Here is a 16,641-nt window from a genome sequence, read left to right on the forward strand (position 1 = left end):
ACGTGCATCAAGTCTGAATTTTGTAAATATGTGTGACTGGTTTTATTCCGTTGAGACATCTTATGATTGTGAAATACAACATTATTCTTGTCTGTTCGGATTTTTGTAACTACAGCAATGAGACTTCTCATGTCTGTTCTTACATATTGTTTTCTGAAGTCCCTACATTTATAGGGCTTACATTTGACCAGACTAATTGCCTTTATATAATTAATTTCCAAGCATTTGGGACACTGTAGTATGATTACCCACTGAGAGTTTCAATCCCCATCCATTTATGCCATGGAGATACATCAATTTAGGAACCATCTAGAGTAAAAGTTACACACCTGGCATCAACATGGAGGTAAATCGAAGCCAAGGGCTGAAAAACTTCTCACTGTAGTACACTGGATAGAATAAAATTGCAAAAAATAAAAATAAATAAACACTTTAACTGCAATTTTCACAAATGATTCATACCTTTTAAGAATCAATTCTAGCTGATTCTAGTATTCCTTTTTTTTCTTGTTTGTATCACTCAGCGTGTTCCAGGATAGGTATTCCCATCATAGCACCATTAACTCATGCTATTTTTGGCCTAAGAAGAGCACTATTAGGAAGAAAATCTATTGTACCTAAAATAAACAGATGATATATCCTATATTTGACTCTAGATTAAATATAAATGACTTTGAAATTATACATTTAATTTGAATTATCCCTAAGAATGCTCCATTAGTAATAATCAGCAGATTTCCTTTAGAAATTCTGGTCCAGGGATACATAGAAATGAATAACCATTAATATTTACTAAAGGAATTGTAAAACGAGGGTGTGAAAGTACATTAAAATGATGTCAGGGAATCAGACGGAGTCTATAATCAATATTCTTGATGAAATTTGGGGGAATTATCCTAGAATAAAAATCCGAGGCTCTGAGTGGGTGGTGGGCAGGAGCTTGGTCTTCAGGAAGTACCAAGAGTTGGCTTTTTGTGGAGGCAAAATAGAGGGCTTTTGCCAAAGACTGAAACTGTGCACATTTATTTTCTTTTTCCCTTTAAAAAATGTGTTTGTCAGATTTTTTTTACTGCAATGTAGGTTTAGAAAACTGGTTCTCAAGTCTTAATGTTTGTAAAGCTATTTGAAGGGTTTATTGTTAAAGAGAGATTTCCTGTCTATTATAGTTTGGATCTGGAATGTTCTACAGTTGTCCCATGGGTTAAATATGTGATCCTTAGGTTTGAACTATTGGAAGGTGGAGGAACTTTGAGGGTGTGGGACCTAGTGGGGGCATCATGGTTACTGGGGGTGTGGCCTCAGAGGAGATTGTAGGGCACCAGTCTCCTTTATTTCCTGGTTGCCATGGGGGTAACAGATTTCTTTCGTTGTGCCTCCCTGCCATGAAATGCTGCCTTACCAAAGCACCAAAGTAACTGAGCCAACTGACCATGGACGGAAAGCACTGAAACTATGAACCAAAATAACCCTTTCCTCCTTGAAGTTGATTGTTCCACTGTTTTGCTACAGAAACAGAAAGCTGACTACTGTAGGGCCCTTCCTTAGTCCTCCCCCACCATAAGAGTAAATTTGGGGAGTGACAGAGAATTTTCATTTCTAGCAGATCCCCTAATACTGATGGCTGAGTGACCACACTCTGAGGATTATGATATGGGTGAATGATGAACTGGAAAACATTTATATGCATAGTTTAAGGTTATTAATCAAACAAAGATATTTCATATGCCTTTATATAAAAAGTGAGAAAACTCTGGAAGTTTTTTTTGCAGACCAAATTAAAGGGTGGCTCATATATCTTAGCGTAAATATATTAAAGACCACAAATACAACAGCTCTTAAGATCAGTATTTAGTTCCTGTGTATTCTTTATCCAGTCACCATCAGCAGTAATATCGTATTTACTCTAGTATCATATCAGAATATCGCAATGGACTGTGGTTCAAGCCAAAGCATTTCTTAATATATGTTGTACAAATGAACATAAAGTGTGATATTATTTTATCATGTTCATAGATTTGTGTAGCCACTACTCTAATCATGACACAAAACAGTTTCATTATCAGAAAGAACTCATCCACTCTTCATAGGCACCTTCTTCCCTGTCCCCCGACAATTAGCCTTTTGAGAATGTATGCATTTCTTTTTCTTTTGCTACTCACATCATTCCTTTATGGCTAAGGTGCAATTTACAGTTGCAGGGCTTTGGAGACCTATTTCCCTCATAGCCACAAGGTCTGCACTGAGCAGGTTTTAGTGGCAATTAAGGTAAAGTAAAAGCATTGGTTTGTGTAAGACACATCTTTGTTTACATGCACAATAGAAGAGCAGTGATAGCTAGCTCATCTAGAGTGTGTATTATCATATTCTCCCACTGTGATGGAAAGAGGCCATTCCAGTTTCCAAAGGTCTGGCTGGTGTTTTAGCCAGAATTTCTAGGAAGGTTTTATCTCCAGTTCTTCTACACTCATCTAACACATTCCAGATAAAAGGCATCAGAACTCTCTGTAGTTTGAGTGTGTCAGATGGTTGTGATTAGAGAGAAATGCCTGCCACATGTGTCCATACTGTGCGGAGCTCCTACAGTCTGTCACCCTTAGTCTGGCACTAAAGCAAGCAGTGAGTTATTGGTGTCTCAGCCTAACAGAAATCTGTATCTTAAGAGCAAGAAGTTGTTAAGTGACTGAGGTGTATGTCTTTGTGTAGTGAGAGGAGCAGCTCAGGCTGAGAGGACCTTGCCAGCAAGCCAAAGTCTAGAGCTTTGGGATAAACCTACTCACAAGGCTCTGTGTTGTGACTCTGTGTTGGTGCATGGTGTTAAGCTGTTACAGTGATGTATAGTGCCTGTAGTAGGAAGCACGGGTTGTGACACTATTTTTTAATCTTTAAAATCTGGACAAATCTGTTAATAGCATAGTGGCTTACTAGTAGAAAGACTAAGCCTGGTTGGTAAAGTCATTTAAAATTCTCTGCCCATTTTTCAATCTTTCTCTGGATTTCGGTAGTTTTCTAAAATACACAATGATTTGAATACTTGAAAACACGCATATAGATTAATAGTTCTCAGCATTTAGTGAGCCCAAGAATTGTAGTACAGGATTCCAGGCATTAAACCTTCTATGCTATTCTTTGTTGATAATTGAAGACATTTGCCAGGGTAATTTTTTTTAACCATACAGGAATTTTAGCTTATTGTTTGAAAGCAAATTCCGGCCAGAGATTTCACCTACATATTTTCATGCATTATTTCTTATAATTGTTACAACAACAACCCCATTAAGGAGAAAAAGCAGATATTATTTCCATTTTGAAGATGGTAAGTGAATACTTACCATGTACAGGGAAGAAAGCTGAAGTGTTATTTTGTAATCATTGTGATTTTCTTTTCTGTATTTCTTGTAAATTATGCTACTTCTTCCATAGGAGCTGCACATTTTGCCTTGAGATAAATTATGGTAGGTGTACAGAATGCAAGAGGAAATAAAAATTCTTCAAAGACTTGATTTTGTTGAGGGAAGAAATGATCTTGAAAATACAAAAGGAAGATACCCAGAGGAGGTAAGATACAGTTTTTTTTTGGCGGGCGCGGGGGCAGTACCGGGGATCGAACTCTGGTCCTTGCGCTTGCCAGACAGGCAGCAGAACCACTGAGCTAAATCCTCGGCCCAAGATACGGTTTTTATGTCATGAAGATGGGCTGGAAAAGGACTAGAAAAACTCAAGTGTTGGACTTAGAAGGATATTAGGTGAGAATTTCTTGATGGAAATAGGAAGGAATAAAATGTGGTTGGTTTGCCTTTGAGAGGGCTGTCTGTCCTTGGGCATGAGAACCACATGTGGAAACTTGCTTGGAGAGTTCTGTCAACACTGATGCATTTCCTGCCTTGTCATTGAGTCGGGTACAAGCAGTGTTGGAGCACCCAGCCAGTGACTGTGGCACCTGGCTAATGCCGCAGAGAGACCTGGATGTTAGGTGTGCTAAGCACCTAGGTACCTGTTCTCCCCTGGCTGCCCGACCTAACCCTTTGAACACAATTATGGTTGGCTCGTGCCCTCCCCGATCTCTGAGTTCTACCCAGTGTGTCCTGTATGGATTCTCTTTTTCAATTGCCAAAATATTTGGTAGCCTAAACTGTCTCCTTCGGAGCAGTGAGATGACACGGAAAAAAGGAAGGCCCCTCTCACCTGTGCTTGGGTTGGACAAGATGGCGGTGGGAGTTTCTCACACAGCCTGTGAAGGATGAAGGAAGCGGTTCCATGGGGCTGGCACCCGCCTTTTGTCTCCACAGCCTGTGCCTGCCAGCTCTGCCTGTTTCCTGAGTACCACCCAGATGATGGAACGGCAAGTGACTATGTGAGGCAGGGAAGAGAAAGCAGGAACCAAGGGAGACAAGGGAAGACATTTACGCTAAGGCTTCAAAGACCGGGACCACCCTCAGATGAGTCATTATTATCTTCCCTAGAACAGTGACCGAAAAAAGCACTGTTTTTACTCAGCTCAGAAATATGCAAATTATGTCAGTCTCGCATGAAATTAGTAATCATTATTCTTTTTGATGTAATCTATAAAGTTTACAGCTGCCTAAACAAGTAATTTTTTAGCTCATTAATATTTATCTCTTGCCTCTAAGTCTGTTCATTTTACAAGGAACATTTATTGATTATTTTCCAAGACCCAGCACGGAAGACACAGATTAATACTCTAACGTCAAATAACGAAGTGGAGAATAATGAACATACTTCAGTAGTCTACGAAACCTCAGCTGCGTGTGTATTGCAAGAATACTGAAATCCAGGTACAGAAAAAGTGCCCCGGTGACACCAGATGATGGAGCAACCGCCTCTGCTTGCTACTCGGACTCGAGCTTGGAAGATAAGTAGGAGGCAGTGAAAGCAAGGTGAGAACAGAGCCCGCTCCAGCACGGGGAGCAGGAGGTGCAGAACTGCGAGGTAGACTAGGGTGGGAGGAGTGGGGACGGAGGTGCGCCCGGAGGGGAAAGATGCACGCAGGGGCGCAGGACAGTGAAGGCGACCTGTGAGTCGCTTTGGGGGCGACGGGAGCTTGGAAGACGTTCATGACCCCTCATCTGCCCCCCGTTCTCCCGTCTCACGTGTTCTACCCTCCATGGGAACCTCTTCAGTCTCTCAAGCCTCCTTCCGCCTTTCCCACCTGGGAGGTTATCCTAGCTGTCTCATCTCCATCTGAAATATGTTTCCTTTTCCTTTGGTTGGTTCCCTCGCGCTGGCGTTCACACACATCATCACCCTGAAAAATGTGCTCCTTCTCATCACAGGTCCAGCTTGAACCCAGAAAAGCTTTGCTGAGCCTTCTGAGGAGCAAAAACAAAAACAAGCAAAACAGGGGAGGTTGCCACTTGTCATTTTTTTCTCCTTTCTATTTTCATGTAATATCTATCATGATTTAGCAACATGTGAATGGTCATGTATAATGTAAAGAATCCGTAATTATTGTTTTTAACTTTCGTTTTGGCAGTTTGACTCAAACTTCACCACATTCCTAGAATGCTCTCCCTTCCTTACAGTGTTTCCAAATACTACCATTCCCTGCAGATCCTGGTGCCCAGGGCAATCGTCAGCCTGGAGGATGAAATTTAAGATGCTCTTTATAAGAATAAAGTATGAAACCAGAGAAGAAGAATATGGAAGCAGAAGGAGAAGAAGCCGTGATTTAGTTTGCAGGGTTTGGTGGCAGATAGATGGGCCCCAGCCTGGCTATGACTGGCTCAGGTACTTTGATGCCCTTTGGGTCTCCTCTGTGCTCTGTGCTCTGGATGAAGACATCCGGTATCTAAGACTCTCATCCTTTTGTCACAAAGACGCCTGAGACTCTAACTGCCCAAACAACAATGGCTGACCTTCCTCACCAGATCTCTCTCTCTCCTGTGTCCTTCTGACCCTGCATCGCTGTGCAGTCAGCAAGGTGGGACTCATATCTGACTCCCCATTTTCCGTCCCTCCTCTTTATGCACTAGGGTTTCGACTGCGAGCGCGTTTATGAAGGTAGCACAAGAGTGTGCAGCCCGGAGGGTTTATGCAGTCTGGGCAGCCAGGCTGGGCTTTCCTGCAGAAACGGCGGGAGACATGAAGTCAGAAGAATTACGTTTTTCAGTCATGTGGGAAGATGGAGCAGGAAGAAAATGTCCTTGGTAAAGGGAACAGCAGACTTGCTTCAGGTAACATCATTGGGGAACTAAAAACAAAGCAAAACAAAACAAAACAAAACTCTAGTGCGGCTCAAACAGGAAGAAAAGAGAAAATGTGGTCAGATCACGGAGATCATGGAAAATCTCATAGGTCACACTGAGGATTCTGATCTTAATTTAGATTGGCTGAAGAATGATGGGCTAATAATGTTGGCTGCTTCATGGAACAGCCTTTAGATGGCACATGCAAGAACGTATGGGCGGCTACTCAGAAATATGATGTGATAGAGGGGTACTTTGGGTAGATTCTCAGCTCTGGCGTGGAGACACGTGGATACTGGTGGTAGACAAGGAGACATGATCGCCAAAGTTTGAGCTTCATGTCACTTCTACTATCTCATTTTCTCTAGATTACTAAATTCCCTGCACTTGTACGTTGCTTAGGCTTAACATCTGCCTCTCAGATTGGATTTTAAGAGAGCATCCTAATCTCAATCTGTTTTTCTTATTTTTAACGTAAGTATCCAACATCTCTGTCAACTCCTTTACTCAACGACCAGGGTTATTCACTATCCCTAGAGATAATTTTATCGTGTACTACAGCATTGATAATCCTTTTTCTTCCCCATTATATCTTCTCCTCTTCTCTACATATTTCTAAATTACTACTGAAGGCTCACATCTTCAACAAAATGCTATTCTTGTCACACCACAAGGTGAACTTTCCTTCTGGATATTGTGCTTGGATATTTCTTTCTGGTTATCATGACACCGAGCCAGTCAATGGACTCTTCCCTCCCAGGTCCATGTCTTTCCTTTGCCTTTTCTCTACTTGGCTCTGTGTCTCAAGAGGCTGGGCTTTGCAGAGCTGATGGCCAGGCTTGCTGGATGAGTGGCCTCCTCTCATGGTAGGCATGGGAAGGGTCTGAGCAGGAGAGAATGGTGCCAGTGTCTGTACTCCTACGTTGTCTAGTCTGGTGACATCGGAGGAGATTTCAATTCTGCTATAAGATCTGCGGAAGCACTGTTCTCCTGAATCTGGCATCTCATGTTCATAGTGAATACAAATGGGACATTATCATCATAATCCTGACTGTACAAAAAAGATCACTTCTTGCAAAGACTGTAGTGGCCAACCTGGAGTGTATACAATTGATAATTAGCTTAAACAGTGCCCCTAGTTCTTGGAGATTTGGGTTTCTTGCTATGGACAGAGATAGATTGCTTATGTTTCCTAGATATTAAAAAGAGATTTTTACTTTTCTTCCCAAGACTCAGGCCCCAGAATGTCCCTTCTGTGTTGGATCAGGTTTCCTGCATGGTGCTGCTAAGACATTCTTCCTGAGAGGCTGGAGCCTTGCTGTCTTTGTGTTTAGGTGGTGACTATCTGGAGTTGCAGGCAGCCCAGATCTCAGTCCTGTGGGTGCCCCCCATGACTGCCCTTCCTCCCTTCAGGACATCTTGGGGAGTAGGGTTGTAGCAGCAGCATCACCCCATCTCTGCCTGTTCAGAGCTGAAATTGAAAGTTTCTGCCTGAAAGTGGCTGTTGCTAAACTTTGTTCTGCCTTACCTTGAAGTTCTTGCAACATCTTTGCAGTTCCCCGCCAAATTCCGTCTATGAAATTCTTGGAGTGATTTCTGTTTTCCTAACTAGATCCTAACTGATAGAGCGATTAAAAGAATTTTTGGCACCAAAGGTTTTTAAAAAACAATTTTAGCTTTTCTGTTTAACTGTCCTTGTGCAACTAAATGGACTTCTCTGAATCTTGGTCTTTTCTGTCGTAACATGGTGCTACCTCTATTGTGAAGTTAATGTGTGAGAATTAAATATGATATCGGGCTTGAGAGTACTTTGCAAAGTACTTAGTAGACATGAAGCTTGATACCCTTCTTTTGAATGTCATATTGTTTATCTTTTTGTGAATTTGTTTCTTATGCTACTAAACAGATGACCAATTTTATGTGGGCAGATTTCTTTGTATAACCTTCCAGTAACTTATATATTATTATTGTTCAATGGGTAACCCAAAGGTTTGTGCAATAAATATGTATTGAGCAATCTATGTAGAAAAACAAGTATGTTGCTTAAAAAATACTGTGCAACTCATGTGCTTTCAAACACAAAGAAAACAAGTTAATATATTATCTACCCATTGTGGATTTGGAATTTTGCAACGGCAACTTAAGAAAAAGGTTTTAACTTGAATAACTTTTTTTTTTTCACTTGAGAGCAGGATGTGATGAGAATACACATTTATTTGACTATTGGAAAAGTATCTTTTATATTACTAGCAAAAGATGTTATTAAATTTTTTTGTTTGTTTTCAAAGCTATGAAAACAAATGCTAGATGCCTCCTTTAAAGTGATTGCAGAAAGCAGTAGTAAGACACTTGCATTACAAGGAGGTTATTCAAGACTGTCATACCTCCCGTGGTTCCAGCATTGTACAGATTTTCTAATTGTTGTAATTAGAAACAGAAAAAGGCACTATCAATAGGAGCAGAAATAGAAGGCAAGAGCTATTGGTGGTCGCTGTAGAGAGCACATATTTTAAGAATTGGACTTTGAGCAACTTTAGACAGATAATAACAGCATGCAATCAGTGTATTAATTTTATACAAGGAAGTGATTAGTTTGGGCTACAGGAGAAGGCAAAGTGAGGAAGAGAACTATGGGAAGAAGAGAATCACACCGAGGTGATGACTTCTTATCCAGGAGCCCCTGGCTGCTGACCCTGGGTGACAGGGAGCTGGTCAGCAACAACTGTAATTCTTCCCATGTGTTGCTTATTATTTTAAAAAGCACCTTTTCGTTAGTTGATGTGTACAGAATGCACTCATACTTTTCATTCAGCTCCCAAACGAACATTGCTGTGACTACACACTTTCATGCTAAGCTGTGCGTTGGCAATCATTCTGACTGGGGTCCTGGCACGAGAGAGACAAGCGGCGCTGCCAACATAGTACTGGAAGACTGCTTGGGAAACGCCGTTGCATTTTCTGTGTACGGCCATGTCAGCTGTGAGTGACTTCTTTAAAATTCTGGGTGTGTGATTTAGTGCCTGTGTCTGTGGTTTTTAATCTGTCTCTGTGTGAACGCATAATTTCCTTGCATACTTCCTAGAGCTCTTTCAGTTCATGCGATTGTGCTGACAATGGCTACTAACTCAGGCCTAGTAGAAGTGATTTCCTCTCTTAAAAATGACTTTTCTGAACTTGGAGCTTTGAGGGGATCCAAGAAATTTGCTGAGTTTCAAGTTTCCTGGTTTAATCATGGGTTAGGATCGACATATGTTTCTGGAACAAGGGGAAACACATGTGTAGACTGTTAGTCCTATTTTCTTTAGCACCAGTGACTGAATGAAAGTATTTTTCCTTTATAGATATCAGAAACCAAATTTATAACTCACAAGAGTTTACAGAGCACTAAGTTTATATCTAGATTAATTATGAACATGAGCAGCTGTGGTTACTCTTAAAAATAGGTTGGCCAAAGCTTGAGGTGTAATTAATTGAATTCAAAAATATATTATTTTCCACAACTCTGTCACTTAATGTATCTTACTGGGTTATCAGTAAAATCCTAAGGTTAAGACTTGAAAAATCGCAGTGTTTCCTCATTATGGAAACATTTTCATAATTTTTTCAGGGTTCTATTTTATCTTTTGATAAAGCCCATCTGCCTAATTGTTATTTTGTATGTAAAGATTTTTCCCCATTAAGTTCAAAAGCCATGGCTGCTTTTTTGAGGTATACTATGATAAACTATCATTCAATTTTTGCATAAGAATAAGATATTAAAATATAATTGGAAGCCATCATCTTGAATATTTGTTTAACTTAATGATGTAGTGGTGGAGACAGGAATTTGGAGGTAAGCAATTTTGATTTGGCTGTATTTCACATTACTTAAACTTGATACGTATCCCATAGCCTGGTTTCCAGCTGAAATTTGAAAAATTAAAAAGTTTCCTTGCTGTAGTCACTTCACTTTCTTGGTGTTAATTGATTTGAGTAATGCATTTTTACTTAGCTAACTTTTTAATTATGTGGACTTCAATACAGCTTGTTTTAGGGTGGTATAGCAACAGTCTCTTCCCCTGTTTATCCTAATTCAAACTGTACAGAAGTTATTTTTTCGTCTTGTAGTGACCAAGGAGTATGATTTAAGCAATTTGAAAGGTTTTACAATTCTTTCTCTGCTAACGTTTGTGGTCTCATTTGGGGATAGTTATTTTCATTAGCTACAAACTAATTTGAATTGAGCAATATGAATTGCTTTTTCTGTTATTGAAAGTCACTGCCCCATAGTTCCTTAGTCCCTGAAAGTTTCATGGGATTCTAATCTTTCCTTCCTTCAAAGGCTGAGGATCTCTGGTTGCTATGGAAACAAGGCATAAATTTCTGTGAGGAATGCTTTAGCACAGTTCAGAAAAGACCCCATCCTGACTTTGCTGACCTATCTCCCCAGCCTTCCCACACTCCAGGAAAATGAGAGGGCTCCATTTTTCTGAAACACACTTCCTGTATTCTGAAATACACTTCCTGTAATCCCTCAGCCCAGCTCTCCTTATTTGGTCCTTCTTGAAATTCCTGGCTCACTTTAAATTCAAGGTCTTTCATGTATGATTTTTTTTTCTGATCTCCACACTGAGATATAATTATACTCATTTTTGAATTCCAATCACTTGTCAATCAAATTTAAGAAGATCTTTATTCTGCTTGGAGTCAACTGCTATTTTGGGGCAAACCCCTTAGAGCCTTGAGGTACAGGGATTGTCTTTATCCTCCTGGTTTCCTCTCCTACCTCACACAATGCCTTGCACATATCTAATGGCAAGAGCTCGAACTCGGAATGTCAGGGCTTACAGAGACCACCTTCAAGTCTGCACTAGCTATCTGGGAGTTATGCCTTTGGTAAGTTATACTTAGCCTTTTTCTTCAATTGCAGTATTACATAAACATAACCATAAAGTCAGCATAATATGGTGCTTGTGCATGGGCTTTGAAGCTACCTGTGTGTCTTCTAATGTTAGCTTCTTACTTGGGAATAGTGAGGCACTAGGGAATTTATTTAAGTACTTTGTACCTGAGTTTACTTATCTGTAAAATGGAGGTGATAGTGATAGCATCAACCTTGTTTGTCTGTGGTGATTATATGACATAATATTCATCAGGTGCTTAGAACAGTACTGGGCACAACAGAGCCCTGTGTTTGTTAAAGAAAACATTTAAAAAGTAAGATTATTTCTAAATAAGAGTTACTTTACAAATATTACAGATTCAGACACATTTTATCTACATCTATCACAACTTCTATATGCTTTAAGAGCTTTGGTTCTCCATCAGGAAGCAATTTTCTTTTAACAGAGGAGTTAATGCTTTCCCAGTGGGGGACGATTCTGGCACAGAAGTTCACATACCTTCACATTCCCTCACATGCATAGCTTTCTTATTACGGCGTTTGCTTCTTACTTGTTCATTGACCCATTTGCTATTCTACAATCATCTGCCGGGCTCTTATTTGGGAAAACAAAAATAAGTAAGAAGTCCTACCTTTAATGAGCACTTCATCGAATGAAAGACACAGATATGAGGAGCCATCTAAAAGTAGAGTTTCACAGCTGCTGAGGAGGATATTGTAGGGGACAGGGGACAAGTTCTCGCTTACAGTTATGGAGGTCTTACCAGACAGACTTGGGAACTTTGAGCAGAGTTGTGCAGAAAGACCACACAGTTTGTCTCAGAGAGTAAAGAGGCCAATTTCATTTCCCAGCAGAGACAGTAGACTGGACAGAGAAGTTGTGAATGAACAAGGGGATCATTTTGGTTAGAGCCTAGGTTTTGCAACAAATATCGTGATGATGGGAAATGAGATGAAAATGGCAAGTTGAGCCAACTATGGAGGACTTAATGCTGTGCAACACATTGCATCAAGTTTGGAATTTATTCTCAAAGCAATCTGTAGGAGGTAGCCTCTGTTACGTGGTTATCAGGGTTGTTTCTTGGGGAGATGGGAATTCAGGAAGCAGCATGTTTAGGGAAGTGTATGATGCTGGTCTGCAAGCTACATTCTATAGCCGAACATTTCTGTTCAATCTGCATTTCCTGCTAGTATACAGGGGGTAGAGCAGCTGGTTAAATTAGCTTCTGTAATCACCTGGAAGGGGACACCCTTTGACCCCTGGATTTTAGAAGGTATTTGAAGAAGGCAAAGGACGTTATCTGAGTCTCATGCTTGTAGTTGGAAGTATTGCATTTAATACATTTTATATTTTAAAAAGCATTGCACATGCTTTATATGGAGTTGTATTAAAATAAGATATGAGATTCTATGTAAAATAATTTTTAAAAAGCACTTTCTCAAAGTATGATTGGCATAAAAGCAGCTATACTCAATACATATTTAATGATACTTATGGGATGGTTAGGGTGAGTTTCAATGACCGACTTTGGGATTCCTTTCAGAAATTGCTGGAACACATGGCTCAGTGTATCTAGATGGGTTATGGAAATGTGGCCTGTGTCTGAGGTCAGTGTCTGGCCCTCTGTCCTTTCCACCCTGGCACTGTTCCCCTACTTTGTTTCCCAGCTTCCATGAACTAAGCAGCTTTGCCCCATTGTTCCCATCCACCACAGTGTTTCCACTTGGGAGCCTGCCAACCGCGTACTGAGTCTGCTGAAACCATGGAATCAAACCTTTCTTCCTATAACTTGTGGGTGTTGGGAATTGTGCTTCAGGGATGTGAGAGGTTATTAACACAATTTAATACATACAACTTGGTGATTCAGAGAGAAGTGTATGCTTGTGAAACCACCAGCACAAACTATGCCTTAGCAAATTTGAGACCTTCATGCTCATAGAAAGGACATTCCATTGTGACAGCTGGGAAGGCTGCTTTATCTGATAGGCTCTTGGTTTCAGGTCAGGTATAGAACAAACCCCTCAGGGTGGAAGCTCAGACGAGATCTCTCTTCTCAATCAACTTCCTCATCTCTACTAGACCATGTCAATGTGCCATTTATCTGGATGACTCAAATTCTTGGTTTAATCTTTTGCTCCTGCTGCCTTAATCTGCCATTGGCCCTTGAGACTACTTCTCCTTTCTTCCTTGGGCACCGATCATTCTCGGCCTTTTAGTTCTTAAAATAAGTTAACCATACCCATTTCCGGTTAGTGGATGGTTTTCTACCCATTATAAAATACCATAGTCATTCATTATTTAGGAGACATAATTTCTTTCAACCAATAATGTTTCTAAAATTTGCCCAACCAGTCAGTTCTCTGCGATAGCTTTTATCCCTGTGAAGTGTTTTTAGGTGATTATAGTCACGGATGCTGAACGCAGAACAGGGCAGTCGTGACATGGTCACGTGCAGATGACGGATGCTGAACCACCAGAAGATGTGCTTTTGACCTTCAAATTCTCCCTCATGCCAACTGGCTGGACTGTTTTCAAGTTCTTGAACTACTTACAAAATGTCTCACTTCAAATTAATCCCGGGTAGTTTTGTGCCAGGTTATGACGAGGATGTCAAATGTCTCTCGTATAAAGACTAGGGAAGCCAACTCAAGTTGGCTTAACAGGGTGGTGGAAAGGACCCAGCTTAACTTTAGGCCATTTTGCTACTTTCTCTTTGGGAGCATTTTATTTATAGTCATACCTTCCGGTGAAAGTTTGCCTTGTCTGAACATCCACAACGCTGCCAAGTGGATGAGAGGCAGATATTGCTCCGAGCCTTTAGTTTCTATATTTATAACCAAAGCTGCCCATAGCTGCCTGTTTCCATTACTTTTATCCTATCTGGCTTTGACAAATGCTGTAAATTAGGATGAAAAGAGGAGATAAGGGCAGGGATGGGAAAAATGAAATAAGTCCACAAATTCTCAGACTCTGATGAATCTGAGGATGGATGTTTTAGTAGCCCACAAGATTTCTCAGAACAGCTGGTTAGTGTTATGAAGAAAATTTATTTTCCTACGTTTTGAAAAGTCTGCCATTTCTAAGTAGCACTCAGTTTTCATTAAAATGTAAAACAATAGATCCCTATAAGCAGATTATTTCATGTGAGTTTTATTAACTGAACATTTATTAACTGAACATTTTATTAACTGAACTAGCACTTTAAAGAGTTTTGTTTCACTATCAAATATTTATTTTACTATTTTTTTAACCCAATAGTACTTTGACAGTAGGAACTTGTGATTGGGGAGAATGATTTATATTAACATAGGAACTGTGTGCTTTTTAATTTTGTTGCTGCTATAATCCTTTACAGTACTATTAAAGGTCAAGTGACAGCAAAAGGAAGGAAGGATGTTCTGTAACCAGTTCAGTTGCTGCTCTGCTGAGTGTCCCATGGCATTTAACTAGAAACTTGGCAAGTATTGATTCATTACTTTTTATAATTTCATTTCAAATTATTTTCTTTCAGTAGTTAAGAGAAAATTTACATTCATGTACAGACGTATATGCACAGACAGACCTACACACTGCCTTTATCATTAAAGCTTCAAGTAAATAAATGCCAACATGGAAACGTTGTTGTCTTGTGCTCAGAAGAGTGTGCCAAAACAACAGTTTCCAGGAACCACTAGGTAGAAAACCAGAAGCTAGCCCCAAGGTAGTGAGTTCTCAACCTTTTCTGAAGAATTCCGTTATCGCCTGTCCTTCATTTCATGGTCAGACTGTTATCTCCATCCTTAAACCTTATCTCAAGTGCTTTGCAGCACCACACTTGGTACTTTCAGTTAGAACTAGTGCTAAAAAGGACAATGGATAGAGGCTATGTTTTTATAAGAGACAAAGGATTTCAAATTCTCTTTTACTTTGTCTTTTCTACTAAGAAGAATGATGGCCATGCTGGAAAGAATCGCATAGACCAGTTACGAGAGAAATGATGAAAAAGGTGTCAGTAATTGAGATAATTTGAATCATTTTTATGAGACAATATTTTCACCCGGATAAAGCACCTTTGCCATGATCAAAGCACCCACGGTTCAATCTCTACGGTGTATCATATTGACAAAATGATTTTTTAGTTTTTTGAATGACACATGATGATTGTATATATATTTAATTAATTAATTAGTTTGGTATCGGGGATTGAACTTGGGACCTTGCATTTGCAAGGCAGGCGGTGGCACCGTTGAGCTGAATCCCCAGCCCATTAGTATATATTTAAAGCTGCAAATACGATGTTTCTATGCATGTATACATTGTGTTATGATGAAAGCAGAGTCATTAATATAACCATCATCTTAAATATTTCTCTTTTTTTGCAGTAATAACACTTAAGATAATTTTGAGAATAATAATTTCTTCCAATTATTTTGAGATATATATATATACAATACATAATACTCATCATATTTTTCCTCATTAAAATTTGTCAATGGTTTTCCACACTCTCTCATTTGCATGCAGCATCTTCCCCACATCTACCTTCTTATTTTTCTACTGCTCCTATGCTCTTCTATGCCAAGATGTTCTCCCACAGTATCCAATATACATCTTACCTGCGGTTGACTATAATATCACATTTTTATTTGGGTTGTATGTCTTCCTCGTGGTCTTTAAAGTAGGCATTCCTCTTATCTCCAAGAATGATGTAAAGAAGAAATACTCCAGGATTATATAGGTGTAGATTTCAGACCTGGGTTTCTTTCTTACTAGACTCGGTAGCGTTGAATTAGCCAAGTTGTCTTTATGGAATGGTTCACTCGGTGACTGAGATTTCTTAGCCCTGCACATATCTAGGTGTGGATATGTGATTACTGATTATGGATGGCTACTGAAATTGACATGTGCCACTATAGTGGTGGTTTTCAAGAGGTGAGATGTCTTCCGCCTGCTTTTCTCCCCACTTCTTGCTAGATGCAAAGGTTATGAACCTGTACATTGAAGAAAGAACCTGGTCTCTGAATCACTGCACGGAGAAGTGCTGTCTCAAGGAGTGAATACTTGGATTTTTGCATATAAATAAAATAATCTTCAATGTGTTTATTTCTTACTCATATGTATTTGTTGCTTGGTATCCACAAAGAGTTGGTTCTAGAACCCTTATTCTCTTCTAACATTTTAGCCTGTAATAATTATTTTCTGATGTATTCTCCTTCTAACATGTGGAATCATTCAGATTTATGTGCAACCTTCTTGTTTATTAAATTAGCCAACATTTACTGTATACCCAATGTATACTGCACTGTAAGACTTAATTATTTTTCACAGACACCTTATCTCTCTCTTTTTGTTCTCTCTCTTTCTTTTGAGATGGTCTTGCTCTATAATTGAGGCTGGCCTGGAACTTGTGAAAATCCTCCTGCCTCAGCCTACTGAGTACTGGGATTATAGACATGTGCTACCATGCCTAGAATATATCTCATCATTCATCAGTTCCATTTTTCTTAGCATTGTAAATTATAGTAAAACTATAGTTACAAAAAGGCACTGCCATTTGTTCAAATGTGGCTCACTCT

The sequence above is a fragment of the Fukomys damarensis genome, unplaced genomic scaffold (assembly GCF_012274545.1).
Source record: "Fukomys damarensis isolate Sample0158 unplaced genomic scaffold, DMR_v1.0_HiC HiC_scaffold_1, whole genome shotgun sequence".
In the NCBI taxonomy this organism is placed as follows: domain Eukaryota; kingdom Metazoa; phylum Chordata; class Mammalia; order Rodentia; family Bathyergidae; genus Fukomys; species Fukomys damarensis.